Source organism: Hevea brasiliensis, chromosome 12 (genome assembly GCF_030052815.1).
Source record: "Hevea brasiliensis isolate MT/VB/25A 57/8 chromosome 12, ASM3005281v1, whole genome shotgun sequence".
NCBI lineage: Eukaryota > Viridiplantae > Streptophyta > Magnoliopsida > Malpighiales > Euphorbiaceae > Hevea > Hevea brasiliensis.
In genome coordinates this window covers 84014110-84028276 of record NC_079504.1, presented here as the reverse complement: position 1 = coordinate 84028276, position 14167 = coordinate 84014110, and the positions used below count along the sequence as shown (strand labels likewise).

The following is a 14167-nucleotide window of genomic DNA, read 5'->3' as shown; positions in this document are numbered from 1 at the left end:
AGCCAAAGCCTTAACAATTTCATCAAGTAACATACCTTGATTTAAAGGAGGCAGAGGTGGTTGATTCACTTGTGGTCTCTATTGCTGATATCAATTTTGTACTGGTTGATTCCCATAACTCAAATTGGGATGATCTCACAATCTCGGATTACAAGTATTAGAAAAGGGATCATACCTACATTATGGTTGTCCATAATTTCCTACTGCATTCACATGTTGCATTGATTCATCCTTTTGTAATGCAGGGCTCATGTCAGTAGTGTGACCCGAACCCGAACAAATTCCACATGTTTTAACTGTTTGCATGTTCGCTACAGCCAATTGCCTCACTAAAGAAGTTAACTTAGAAATCTGTTTCTCAAGGTTAGATGTACTTACCTCATTAACCTTCTTAGGTGTGTGATCCATTCTCATTCCAAACTGCTAAGAGTTTGCTGCCATGTTAGCAATCAGCCTCCCTGCATCTTCTGGTGTCTTATCTACTAAGGCTCCTCCACTTGCAGCATCTATCATATTACTATCCATTGGTAGAAGTCCCTCATAGAAATACCGAATCAAAAGTTGCTCACTTATTTGATGATGGGGATAGCTTGCACACAGCTTCTTAAATCGCTCCCAATACTCATACAAACTCTCTATATTGTACTATCGGATGCCACATATTTCTTTTCTTATGTTAGTGGCATGGAAAGCAGGAAAATACTTCTCCAAAAACATTTGTTTCATCTTATTCCACGAATTTACAGATCCAGATGGAAGGTAATACAACCTATCCTTAGGGAAAAGCCCAAAGCTTAATCTGCACCTCTGAAACTCCTTGAGGTTTCATGCTGGAATGCACAACATGAAATTCCTTTAAATGCTTATGTGGATCCTCACCTTAAAGACCAAGAAACTTAGGCAACAAATGGATTAGTCCAGACTTTAACTCAAAAGCAACATTTAAAGCAGGGAATTGAATACACAAAGGCTGTTGGTTTAGATCAGGATCAGCCTACTCTTTTAAAGTCCTAGCAGCCATGGTTTCATTTTTGGAATCTGAATTCGAACTTAATTACCTTAGAGATTGGACTCCTTCAGATGTACTCGGGATCTGCTTAGCTTGCTTAGCCAATTTTCTCAATTGTTTAGCTATTTTTTTCTACTTCTGGATCAAAGAGCAACTCACCAGACTGAGAAGTTCTTGTCATAAACAAAAAAAAAAAAAAATCAAACTAAAAATAGAAAAATGCCTCAAAACCCTAGAAAATGATGGAATTTGGCCTCAAGAGGGTGCGGCCAAGGAATCCTATGGATTGATTGGTTTTCTTCAAAATGTTGTTTCCTTCAAAACAAGTATAGAGTACCCTCTTAATTCAACCAAAATTTTGCTAATGAATAGTAACACTGTAATTTTCACCGAAAACCTAAAAACAACAACACTTCACTAACAGAGTTAATAACAGAATATCCTAACACTAAAAACATGAAATCCAATAAACTTTCAGTCCCCGACAAAGGCACCAAAATTTTTTGTAATTATCGATTCCACCAAAAATTAACTGAAATTACCAGTTCTGAATGAATGCAGTAAGTGGTAATCCAGGTTGAGCTGTGACACCCCTTATCCGTCTACAGTGTAGCCGAGTAAGATGTGCCACATAGTGTATCGAAACACCATATTTTATCTCAATTATTTTTATCTTTCTTTTTTTTTTTATCCTTAATTAATTTATTTTTTCATGGTTATGAAGAGTAATTTGTGGAATTTAACTCATTTAAGTCATTTATTGAAATTTTAAATTCATTTGAGGTTTTGAAAATTTTATAAAAAACCCGACAGAGTACCGGCTAAAAATGGAAAAAATTGTTCTTTGGAATTTATGAAAAACACTTTCAATAGTCATTCTATTCCACAACTCCCAATTATCACATCAATTTTTAACAATTTCTCAATAATTCTTCCATTTCTCATTCATTCATTTAACATCATAATCATGTACATTTCATTTATAAACACAAATTTACAAATACTGACATTCATACTAAATTATATTACATAAGTTTCAATTTATACATGAGAAAATAAAAGTTTGATTACAAACAGTACAAATAGTATAAAATACCAAAATGGGACCTAGTGTCCTACCAATGCACTGTAGCCTGTGAGGTGACACGGACATTATACAGAACTGTGAATGGCCTCACCCAGTCTGTGGTCTACTGGCCTCTCTGTCCAAATCTTCAGTACCTATGCGTTGCAAAAGCGACGCGCTAAGCATAAAGCTTAGTAGTGCCAATAATACAAGAAAATATAGTATGCAAATAAAAGTAAAAAATTTCCTAGTTATTGTGTTTATAAGAAATGAATAATTACTAACTTATTATTTAGTTGAAGACTAATTACATTTTATGATATTAACTCTTTCTAGCATTTTATTAATCGTTTTCTTGATGATTTTGAGCTTCTTTTTATTGTAATCATTCTTATTCTTTATCTTGATATTTAATTTCCTTACTTTCTTTAATAATCAATTCAATTACATTTATACTTTTCCATGCCCAAGTAACCTATACAAATTGACCGGACTGGATAAATGGGTAAACTAGCACTGGGTACCAGGTGCCTCGAGCAGTCACACCATCGGTCACAATGTGTCTCCCAGTGTGCAAACAGAATGGCTAATAAGCCATAAAAGCAATAAGGCATAAAGCCAAGTATAACATCATAATCAGTATAGCCATAGGCTATCATATCACAGAATGGCATGGAGCCATACATCATACGCAGTACTGCAATCAGAACCCTATTGGCATGCCAACCTATCCAAACCAATCACATTAGGCCTACTAGGGCATATCACAAAGTCATTTCTTGAATATTTGTACTTAACATGAAAGGTTAATATTCATTTGGTCATTGAAGTCAAAATATTGACTTTCTCATATATAATAGTTACATGAGTTTTAATCACATAGATTTACCACACTTTGGTTCCCAAAAGTGTTGGCATTAGTTGACAATTCATACTTTTAACCATTGAAGAATAATTCAAAATTTCAGTTTTGGGTGCTAGAATTCACTATTCCATTAAGCCATTATACAGTGAGAATTTGGCCAAATGTTCTTCATCAAAGTTATTCCTTATTGTGTTTAGTTACATTTATTTTTGTGAATCACTCCATTTGGAGTTTTGTAGCTCAAGTTATGGCCTAAACACCATAACTGGCCGTATTGCAAATTTTCAACAATTTTTGGGCAAAATCAATTCTGCAATTTTTGTACACTGATTCCAGGTTAGTTTTTGGATATGTTATGGTCAAAATTTGGGTTTGTTTTCTTCATGAAAGTTATAGGTCTATGTCTCAGCTTTCTACTGGTAAATATTCAAGTCAATTGGACCGTTCTACACTGAGTTATGACCAAATGAATAAACACTATTCATTTAGTCATTTTCCAGGGACTGCATATTGGTCACCCGGATTAGGTCAATTTTTAGGGCAACTTAGGTTAGTTTTCTGAGCCAAGTTTCTTCATCAAAGTTATGCCATTTCAAGTCTAGTTTCATTTCCAATTGGCCTTGAACCAATTGAAGTAACATAGCTCAAGTTGTAACGCTACGAATATACTGGACTCAAGTCCAGTATTCTGGCACAATGGGGGCAGCATACCACTTTCAATTTCAAGGCCACAATTACTTCCAATTTAGGGTTAAACTTCATCAAATAATCACCAATTGACCATTACAACCTCTTTTCATCAATACATAAACAAAAATCCATATTTCAGTGCCCAAACCCTAACTCCAAGAATTTCAATTATGCAACATACTTCATTCAACTTCTAATACACTTAATATCCTTTGTCATTATCACTAAACAAAGTAAAGTCAATCAAAATAATCAAGACCTTATGGTCACCAAGGCTGCTGAAAATTTCAGTCCCCACATACTCCAAATTTTCTTTTAATTTCATAAAATTTATACTTAATTTATCATGCTTCAACTAGTTAAGAAAGAAAGGAAGAAGGTTTAGTGTACTAACCTTTGTGTGCAGAATTTTCCCTTAACTAAATTCAATTTTTCCTTCACTTTCTTGGCTTTTCTTGGCATCCAAACACTTGCTCAAGATGTAATATCAAGTTTTTATAAAGGAAGGTAGGGATTTTATGGTGTATTTACAAGGAAATCTAGTGAGAAGGATGAGCATCCAAGGAGATGGAAGAAGAAATGGGTTTCGGCACTTTGAAGAAAGAAGATGAAACTGATTTGTTTCTCTTTAATTTCTTCCTATTTTATGCTTTTTAAGTGGTTTATGGACATGTGTCACAATGTGATTGGGTGGGAGTGCTTTAATGACATCATGTGATGTCATAATTCCTAATTTCTTTCATTTTTATTTTCTACTCATTTTCAATTAAATTTTTAGCAATATTTATTCATATTTTAGATCATAATAATTATTTACTTAACTAGACAAGTCGGTCAAAAATCATCTCTGAAGACGAAATGACCAAAATGCCCTTCGTTTGACTTATTGAGCCAAAATCATCTGTACCGATCGAAAAAATTTTCTAAGCCTTTTCTTGGCATTCTAATGCCATAGAAACCTCAATGACTCTTCTCTGGAGTTTCAAAGATTATTTTATGAATTTTCTCTTGGGTTTAGGGCTCCTAGTTGCAAGGACCACAACTTGCCACTGGGTTACCCATTACTAGGGTCCTAGCTCATTTAACTTGGTTGTATTTTATTTCTAAAATTTTTCCTAAATTTTTCTTATTAATATTTGAGTTATTTATGATTCCTCACTCTAGTCTAAATATTTTTCCAGATATTTTAGCTATTCGGACAGACACCGGTCACCAGAACAGTAGAATGTACGGAATTGCTATAGCGAGGGTGTTACACGAACCCTAGAGATTGAGTTACTAAATTTCGTGCACATGTGTAACAGAAAGAAAAGGTGGTGGTGGGGGGGGGGGTTGTAACACTTAATCAGAAGAAATCAAGTTCATAAATTAAGGAAATAAATTTAGGTATAAAACTATTCATTTAAACAAACTTCAGTTTAAGGTAATTCACATTTCAATGCATGACTCGATCATAGACAAAAGAAATATAATTATCTTTTATTGAATACTTAATGTAGATTTACCAAATAGTGAGGTAAAACCCCTAACTTCCTTATACTCACCAATTCAAGCCAAACACTCTTATTGACTCTAATTATTAACTGAATTGGTATTAAGCAATCCTCATCAATTTAATAACTGCCTTAAGAATAGGAAGTAGTTAAGCTGAATAACGATTTATACAGCATAAATCATTTAATTCACCATATTATTTCCTTAGGTTATTATCAAAAACTTGGATCATAATCAACAAAACCTAGTTGCTACTCACGTTTAATCTTACACAACAATTACGGATTATGAAGATGAACTAGCAATTAATCACATCAAACAATTAACTAATATGCCTTTTCCGCAAATCATTCAATAGATAAAAAACAATGAAATAAGGAAATAATAGATATTCAAAAAGGCATAATTTAAATTAAGAACCTGGTGTCACAAATCATGTATAAGAACTAGAATCCCTTGAACTGAATTTAGAAACTTTGCCGCTCATGTTCATGGCTTACAAAAGAAAAATAAAATGGAGAAATCTAAAACTATGAACATGAATGGAGGTCTTGAAGGTGTTGAAGGCGTGAATGAATAATGTCTGCTGCTGCCAAAGATGAGCTTTATAATAAAAAACCTAATCCAAAGATAAGAACTAAACTTAGAAAATTTTTGAAATTAAAAAAGACAGATTCTCTGCTCTGCAATCACGACCAATTTTCAGCCACTTCCCTTGTGATTCTGTCTCTGATTTCCTCATAAAAGTTATAGCCCTACTTCTTAGATTTCCAGCAGGTACTCATTTGCCCAAATCAGAGGTCTACAACCCAAGTTATGGGCCAAAAATCAAAACTGGTTCTGATAGAGTATCCAACCCATAAATTTGACTTCATTGCCGTCTTTAACCACCAAAACGATGTAGTCTTGTCTTTAATCCTTCATAGAAACTGTAGAGGTGGTTCTTAAGGTTCAATTGGGCCTAGGTTTCCTTCATTTGGATGCCTAGAGCTCTAGATATAAAATAAATCTCAAAACTAGTCGTGACACATCAAGTGTGGGCTTTTGTAATAGATCCATAGCTAATTTTGATAACCTTGGACACTAATTTGGGCTTTGGTCCCTCTTTGTCATTTGTAGTGCTCTGACTTAGCTTTTCAATGAATTAAACAACATTGAATTTGGAGACCCATAACTTTAGAAACACCTAAAAACCTAAATAAAGGTCAAGGTAAAAAGATGCTGAAAATTCCCCAATTTAATGCCATTATTCCAAAAACTCATTAAGATCATGCCTAATTGATACGCAATGCCTAACCAACTGAATTAAACATAAAAAAACACTAGAAATACTAAACATGATGGGATTAAAATTAATAAATTATGCACTTATCACATTTCATTTTTAAAATTTTTTCTAAATTTTTTTACCACTATTTGGGTTATTTATGACTCCTCACTCTAGTCTAAATATAGTTCTAGACATTCTGGTTGCTCGGACAGACATTAGTCACCAAAATAGTAGAATGTACGGACTAGCTAAAGTGAGGGTGTTACAGCTTTTCCCCTCAAATTAAAATTTTGTCCTCAAAATTTACCTAATGCAAATAGTTGAGGGAACTGTTGCCTCATTATCTCTTCACTTTCCCAAGTTGCCTCCTCAGTGTTGTGGTGCCTCCAAAGTACTTTCACCAATGGGATTTCTTTCACTTCCCGAGCTAGAATCTTGATGGATTCCTCTTCATATGTCAAATCAGGATGGATTTCTATTTCTTCCATGGAGATGACATGCGAAGGGTCTGATCTATACCTTCTCAGCATGGATACATGAAATACATTGTGGATTTTGTCCAGCTCTAGTGATAAAGCTAGCCGATAGGCCACTGGACCCACACGTTCAATGATTTTATACTGGCCAATGAACCTAGGGCTTAACTTACCCTTTCTCCCAAACCTTAATATCTTCTTCCATGGTGATACTTTGAGCAACACCTTGTCGCCAACTTTATACTCAATGTGTTTTCTCCTTAAGTCGGCATAAGACTTCTGTCTGTCCGAGGAAACTTTCAAATTGACTTTGATTAATTTCACCTTCTGCTCAATCTGTTTTATCAGATCTGGTCCCATGAGCTTATCTTCACCCAACTCAGTCCAACATACTGGTGTTCTGCATTTCCTCCCATACAGTGCTTCATAGGGAGCCATTTGAATGCTAGCTTGGTAGCTATTGTTGTATGTGAATTATGCCAGTGAAAGGTATCTATCCCAGCTTCTCTCAAACTCAATCACACAGCTCCTCAGCATATCCTCAAGGACCTATCACATATTTCATGTCATTATTATTATTTCAATTTGTTATTTGCAATAACTCAATGAGTTTTAAAGTTTACTTGGATTACTCATTCTGACTGTCCATCCATCAGAGGATGAAAAGCTGTGCTAAAATGAAGTTATGTGCCTAAGGCTACTTATAACTTCTTCCAAAATCTGGATGTGAACCTCAAGTCTCTGTCAGATATGATGGAAAGTAGGATTCCATACAGTCTAACTATCTCACTGATATATAACTCTACTAGCTTCTCTAGTGAGTAGTCAGTTCTAACTAGTAGAAAATGAGCCGACTTGGTTAATCTATCTACTATCACCCATGCTGCATCATGTTTCTTCTGAGTGAGTGGTAGACCACTTACAAAATCCTGTTAGTAGTATGCCCTAGAGCATATCATTTAGTATGTATCTTGTACATATTTTTAATAATAAAAGGCATTTCCACTTTTCCGTTTACATAATATATTTATGTGTAATAGAAAAGGTCCATTGATATTTTGTTAGAAATATTATTCTTAAGTTGTTAAGAATATGAATGACAATATTTCTAGCACAAAGTATCATAAATAGGTTCACAATCGAGGATACTTCATAATAAGGACATGACTTATCCAGAAAGATTGTATTCATGTTTGTTCCCAAGTTATTTATATGAGATATAAATAAGATGGAATGGTGAGTCTCATGCCATATAACAAACATGATAGGCACTTATAAATGATAAGTAGGCCGAACCAGTGACACTTATGACAAGCACATGGAGTTTACTCTTGTCAATGTTTTGTCATAAATCATATCAATGTATATAATCTTTAGACCGAGATAGCACGATTATCTTGTATATAGGTAGTTTGAGTTTGATACTGCTTTCATACTTGTACTATGTATGGGTATATGGGCATGTGTTGGCTCCTGCTAGTTATATGTGGAGGTAGGTGTTGATCAAGATGGAATCTGTTCCTCTAAGTAAATAGAGATAAAATCCTATGTTCATTTAATTGTTCTTGATGTTTCAAGTTCTGCCAGACAGATAGATTTATTCGTAAAAGAGTTTCGATGAGAAAATCTTTTAATCAAGAACTGGAATTAAAAGAGAACATAATATTCATAGCAAATGGAGTTTGACATAAACCATGACTCCAGCTTGAGTTGGGATTTTGTAACAGAGAGATTCTAGTGCATGGTAACATATGATTATAGGTTCATTTAAGGTAAACCTTATTACTAATTGGGTGGCCATGGCATGCTATGCTAGGTGTTAACCATGGTCTATGAGGTTCATAAAATGATTTAGAGAAATCATTTATGGTAAGAAAGAGTTCGATGATATTAAGAGTTGATATCATTTCTCATTGCCAATTAGTGATGAGCCTAGTAAGTCACACACATACACAAGTTATCACCTATTTAAATATGATTTAATTAATTAATTAAAGAGTTTAATTGATTAATTAAATAGATTTGGTTTGCAATAAAATTGCAAAGTCCCTAGCATGACTTGAAACCAAATCTAGATTATTGGATGTGTAGTATAAATTAAATTTATATTTAAAGTGTTTAAATATGAATTTAATTGATGAGAAATTAATTAATAGAGATTAATTAATTAATTTATATTTGATATAAATTAATTAGAAGAAGAAAATAATTATTTTGGGTTAAGAACTCAAAATTAAGACACAGGGCATTTTGGTCATTTTGTACAGTGACACGTGGCACCATGAGATGGTGACACATGGCATAACACATAAGCTTGCCAAATGTTTTTAATCATGTAATATGATTAAAATCAAGATTAAATATAGGTTTGACACTTGGCACAATGTGATTGGGTCACTTAAACATAGAGTTAATCAAAAGGTGACATGTGGCTAGGGTTTAATGTGTTAACCTAGCTATTTAAGTGGGGTTATGAAAAGAAAACACAACCAGCAGCCTCTCCTCTTATATGTCACGCCACTTTGAGCCTCTCCAGCTATTTCTCTTCATATCTCATCAATTCAAAGAGATTACACATCAATATCTTGAATTAAGAACACTAGAAATAGTTTCTAGTGTCTGCTTGCATCTCTAATTTCTTAAAAGGCAGAACTTGAATTTCTAATTAATAGAAAAGGCTTTAGAAGCTGTTCAAGGGCTGCCATAGGTGTTCTTGGTGTGGACAAGCTAGAGGGACAACATCCGTGTCCTCAAGACGAATCTCAAAGGCGCAGACATGCCGCAAAGACATCAAGAGGTTAGTGTAATCATTCTTGATTTAATCTAGGGTTCTAAAATTAATCTGATTAATTTTAAAATATTAAATGGCAAATACAGATCCAAAAACATATTAAAAGAGTTTTAATATGTTGTTTATCATTGAAATCAAATAGATAAAAATAAATCTTGCATGGTGCTTGTGACCCTAGGTGAAAATTTTTGAATTCAATGGTATAATCTTGTGTTTTTCACGCCTGCCTTCAATTGGTATCAGAGCCACTATATTTGCCATTTAGATTGTTGATTATATAATTTAATTGTGTGTTTGATCATGAGATCAAGAGATTCATTGCTGGTTGGATCATGAGATGTGGCGTCACACATGGTGAAGCCACCATTGGTGGCGGCAACAATGGTTCCATGGGTGGTTCAAGGTTTGGCTTTTAATTCTGCAATTGTTGTATGATCTAAGGCCTATTCTTTGACTAATTAAAGTGTTTAATTAGTTGTTTTAATCACACAATTAAATTATGATTCAAATCAGAATTTTAAAAATTGTTTGAATGTGATTCAAATCTGAATTTTAAAAGTTGTTTGAATGTGATTCAAATCTGAATTTTTAAAGTTGTTTGAATCATATTTAAATCTGATTTTTTAAAATTGATTCAATAAAATTCAGATCTGATTTTTAAAAATATTTGAATGTGATTCAAATCTGATTTTTTAAAAAATATTTGAATGTGATTCAAATCTGAATTTTTGAAGTTGTTTGAATGTGATTCAAATCTGAATTTTTAAATTTGTTTGAATGAGATTCAAATCTGAATTTTTAAATTTATTTGAATCATATTCAAATCTAGATTTTTAAGTTGAATATGAGATATTCAATTTAATATAAGTATGTACGTTTTATTTAATTGTTAAATAGTGATATGCATGATGGATGATCATGGACTATAAAAGACCAATGTGATTGGATTTATTTCTTTTATGTTTCTTTGGGATTGTAAATTAATTTATTTTAATTTATTTTGGGCATATATTATTAAGTTTGTAATATTTTTGGGTTGTAATTTCATTTATTTAAGTTCTTGTAAATTCGCCTTGGTATGCCAAGGATTAATATGTAATATTGGATTGCAAGAAGTTCAAGGAGGTCAAGAGCATTGGTGGGACCAGTGGGAGGAATTCAATATCAAGTGTTGATTATGTACTCCTTCAGCAACTCTTGTAAAATGAATGAATGAAATGCACCTAGGAATGCCCGATTCAATTCTTGGTGGCTCAATTGAATCCCTTAGAAAGTCCATGATCATACCATATTTACTGCTTATCCATGAATGCATGAGATGTATGGGAATGTATGCAATTATATGATATATGCATGCTAAATGGATAATGTGCAAAGTGAGACCTTAATAGTAATTAGGATGGCTATAAAATCTTCCAAACAAATGATTAAGTTGGAAATGCTATAATTAAAGTAATTATAACATAAGCCCTCCATTGGGGCAATTATTTTAAGAAATTTTAAATAGTTGCATGAGATGCAATTAATTTAAGAGATTTTCTTAAGAATAATTGTTAAGCATGAGATGTTGTAAATATGTAAATGGTTTGGTGGCCAATATTGGATGTACCTGAGGACATTAAAATTATTTGCATAATTATCGCTCAATGGGATCAACTTAACTAATGCAAGATAAGTCAATATTGGATGTACACGAGATTTTGAGCATTAGGGGCTAGCAAAGGATTGAACCTCACATGAGATGTGATGGGCAAGGAGTTGCTCACTTATAGTTTATTGTAATTCCAATAATGGATGTACTGAGGATGATCAATAGAATTATAAGAATTCAATCACCTACTAGAAATCCATCCAACTAGGATTTCCGTTTCTACTTTGGAAGTGTAGGCATCGATAACTTATTGGGAGGAACAAATTTATTAAAAGAACATAATCATTATTGTTAATAACATGATACATTTACTAATTAATCTGGTTATTTTCTGCAATTAATTTTCTGATAATAATGAGCACAAAATAACCACCACCATCCAATATCCTTGCAAGCATACTTGATCACAACAGGTTGACAGGACCTAATCTGTCTGATTGGCTAAGAAATTTGTAACTTGTCCTGAACCTTGAAAATATAGGATATGTTCTAGATTCAAATGTTACTGGTCCATTACCTACATAGGCCACACAAGAGGAAAATGAAACTTTTTACATGTGGTAGGAGCATGATATGAGAGCTAAGTGTTACATGCTTGCTTCCATGAGTAATGAGTTACAGAAGCAACATGAGAACATGCAGAGTGCGAGTGAGATCCTCCTTCACTTACAAGAGTTGTATGGTGAGCATAGCAGGAATGCTAGGTATGAGATATCTAGACAGCTATTCCGTATGAGGATGTCTGAGGGATGTAATGTTGGGGATCATGTCCACAAGATGATTCGGTGATTGAGCAGTTGGAACATCTTGACTTCAACATGGATTTCCAACTACAAACAGATTTGATCCTTCAGTCCCTTCCTGAGTCTTTTGGAAATTTTGTGACAAATTTCTATATGACTAAACAGGAATGCACCTTAGCTGGTTTACTCAACATGCTGGTTATTGCCCAAAAGAATATGCCAGACAATAAAGGAAAAGAGGTAGCTTTGATTGCATTTTCTTCTACTGGAAAGTCCAACAAGAAGAAGCACAATAAGAAAAAGAAATCTCAGATTCCTGGTCCTTCCAAGAAAATAGCTAAACAGAAAAGGAAGATTAAAGCTGATAAAGGCAAAGGAAAGTGTCTCCACTGCCAACAGGAAAGTGTTTCCATTGCCAATAGGAAAGTGTTTCCATTGCCAGTAAGAAAGTGTTTCCACTGGCCAGAGTATAGTAATCTAAATGAATGCAATGCCATGGTGAAAACCAACTCAAGTTCAAAATATATTTAGCACTTAAGGTTATGTCATGTTGCAGAAGATAGGATTGCAAAATTGGAGAAAATGGGGATTCTATCCTCATTGGGCTCTGAGCCTACTCCAACTTGTGAATCTTGCCTTCAAGGCAAAATGACTAGAACACCCTTTGTTGGACAAGGGCTAAGAGCTGAAAATATTTTGGAACTAATACATAGTGATGTATGTGGTCCGTTTAAAGAAATGGTTAGAGGGGGCTTTCATTATTTTATTACCTTTACTGATGATAAATCAAGGTTTGGGTATTTGTATTTGATGAAATACAAACATGAATCCTTTGAAAAGTTTAAGGAATTTAAATCTGAAGTAGAAAATCAAACAGGAAAAAGTATTAAAGCTCTTGATCGATCGTGGAGGTGAATATTTGAGTAATCGAATTTGATGAATACTTGAGAGAGCATGGCATTGTTTCTCACCGACTCTCCAGAACGCCACGGTGAATGGTGTATCTGAAAGGAGAAATCGTACCCTATTGGATATGATACGTAGTATGATGAGCTATACTGATATTCCAATCTCCTTTTGGGGATTTGCATTAGAATCAGCTTTGTATATTCTGAATAGGATTCCATCAAAATCAGTTTCTTCCACACCTTATGAGATATGGCATGGAAGAAAACTAAGTCTTAAGCATGTTAAGATTTGGGGTTGTCCACTTATATCAAAAAGTGAACACCGATAAATTGGAGACCAGGATCGAGAAAAGGTCGATTTGTTGGATATCCAAAAGATAGTTTTGGATATTATTTTTATTTGCCTACTTCACAAAAGGTTGTGATAAGTAGAGATGCCACATTCTTGAACAATAGTTTGTTCAAGAAGGAGGCAAAGGAAGGCAAATAGAGTTAGAATTGGAGAATTCTGACCAACCAACAGATCAGATGGATATAGATCCATCTAGTCAACCTATACCCATTGATGAAACATCTACAGCTGCTCCTCGTAGAACAACTGCAGGTATCTCACCCACGGTGAGATATGGTTTTCTTCATGAAGAAGAACAAGAGTTGTCTACTCATGAAGAAGTAGATCATGGAGATGATCCACTTACCTATGAAGAAGCTATATCAGATATAGACTCTTCAAAATGGATTAATGCTATGAAATCCGAGATTGATTCCATGTATAAGAATCAAGTTTGGGATCTTGTTGACCCACCTGAAGGTATTGTACCTATAGGGAACAAATGGGTTTTCAAGAAGAAAATTGGTTCTGATGGAAAGGTAGAGACCTATAAGGCAAGGCTAGTAGCGAAAGGGTTTCGCCAAAGGCAAGGAATAGACTATGAGGAGACTTTCTACTTTGTTGCCATGCTTAAATCAATTAGGATTTTATTAGCAATAGCGCATACTATGATTATGAGATTTGGCGGATGGATGTCAAAATGCCTTTTCTCAATGGATACATTGAAGAAAACATTTTCATGGAACAACCTAGGGGATTTGAATCCCAAGATGGTTCCAAGGTATGCAAGCTAAAGCGATCCATTTATGGGTTGAAACAAGCTTCGAGGAGTTGGAACATCCGTTTTGATGAAGCCATTAAATCTTTTGGTTT

At 34.0% G+C, this 14167-nt stretch overlaps 1 non-coding gene across 1 annotated transcript; it reads left to right on the top strand.

Moving 5' to 3' along the window:
• Positions 1-571: 571 nt before the first annotated feature.
• LOC131171654 (small nucleolar RNA R71) lies at positions 572-678 on the top strand. Its single transcript, XR_009142312.1, has one exon. It is a non-coding gene; the product is annotated as a small nucleolar RNA R71 (small nucleolar RNA).
• Positions 679-14167: the final 13489 nt, after the last annotated feature.